Here is a 1,688-nt window from a genome sequence, read left to right on the forward strand (position 1 = left end):
GGGAAGAGGTCACGTATGAATTGGAATTTAATATGATCATGGTGTTTTTCCTGAAATTTTAAATACAAGCATGTGTATATTTCTCGTAGCGGGAAAAAAACAATTTTTTAAGTATGAGAAATAGTGTGTAAAACATTTATTATCATTTTGGGGAAGAGTTCGCATATGAATTTTAATGTAATATGATTGTGGCCTAGCTTCTAAAATTAAACAATATCACCAGGTTCTTGTTATGCCAAAATAAACATTATCGGACATGTTACCGTAAATAATGTCTGCTTTATTAGCTGGAAATTGAAATGGTATGAAATTGTACATGTGTTCATCTTTAAAATTTTTATATGTAAAAGTGACTTGTGACCACTGCAGGCCTACTGCACTTAGTTCTCAGGCTTTACATGTGTATGGGGTTTACTGATGAATTCATTATTAATTTCCTTTTTTTTATAAAAAATTTACCGTTATGGTAATGCAAGTTCACAAATGCAATTCGTTCTCTGCACTTTGTGCAACAAAAAAAAGTATCATTTTGGGAAGAGACTGTGTATGAATTTGAGTACAATATGATATATAATAATAATAATAATAATGAGGACTTTGTATAACGCCTAATCTTTAGAAGCTCTAAGCGCTTTACAGCATTAGACAACACCTATAAGATAAAATACATATATAATGATATGATTACAAAAACAAACACCATGAAATTAGAAAACATAAAATACATGCTGAGAATATTTATGGTAGGAAACATTATTAGGTCTTTAAGTTTGTTCTTGTAGTCAAAATAAGTGAGCTTTGAGAGCACTCTTGAATGGGATCACTGTCTTAGTGTCTAAGTTCAGTGGGCAATTCATTCCACGTTGCTGGGCCCTGGTATGCAAAAGAACGCTGTCCATATGACTTTATTTTCAAAGTGGGAATAATAAGTATATGATTGTCAGAAGAGGAGTGTAAGTATCTTGCTGGTGTGTACACATGGTTGAGGTCGGATAGGTATGTTGGACTAGAATCCGTCAGTGAATCATAGCACAGAGAAAAAAATTTGTGTTTGATTCTGGATCGAATGGATAGACAGTGTAGGGTACAGAGCAGTGCGAAGGTGTGCTCTGATCATGGCAATCTAAGTATGATCCAAGCAGCTGTGTTTTGAACTTTTTGAAGTTTCTGTAGTAGATATTGAGATGAACCAGACAGAATTGAGTTACAATAGTCCAGTCTTGAAAGTACTAATGAACACTTAAGTGTTTTAGTGGCATCAACTGAAAGATATTTGCGAATTGAGCTGATGTATCTCAGCTCAAGATATGCAGCCATGCATATGTTCATGACATGTTGGTAAAATGTGAGAGTACTGTCCTGAGTAACACCTAGGTTTCGTACTGATTGTGTGAATTTAATGTTGGCATTGCTGATATTTATTGTTTGAGGTAAAGGATGTGAATGAGAAAGTCTTTGTGTTGTGATCAGAATGGGCTCAGTTTTATCATCATTTATCTGCAGCTTGTTACATGTCATCCATGATTTCACATCAGAAATGCACCTCTCTACATTTTGGATGGTAGCATCAACTTCAGTTGGGTGGCTAGATTTGTATATTTGGGTGTCATCAGCGTACAATTGGTGAAACACTGGATGATGATCTATGACACTTGAGCAGCTGAGTATAGAATGAAGAGAACACTGGT

Source organism: Sinohyriopsis cumingii, chromosome 17 (genome assembly GCF_028554795.1).
Source record: "Sinohyriopsis cumingii isolate HCF-2022 chromosome 17, ASM2855479v2, whole genome shotgun sequence".
Classification (NCBI taxonomy): Eukaryota; Metazoa; Mollusca; class Bivalvia; order Unionida; family Unionidae; genus Sinohyriopsis; species Sinohyriopsis cumingii.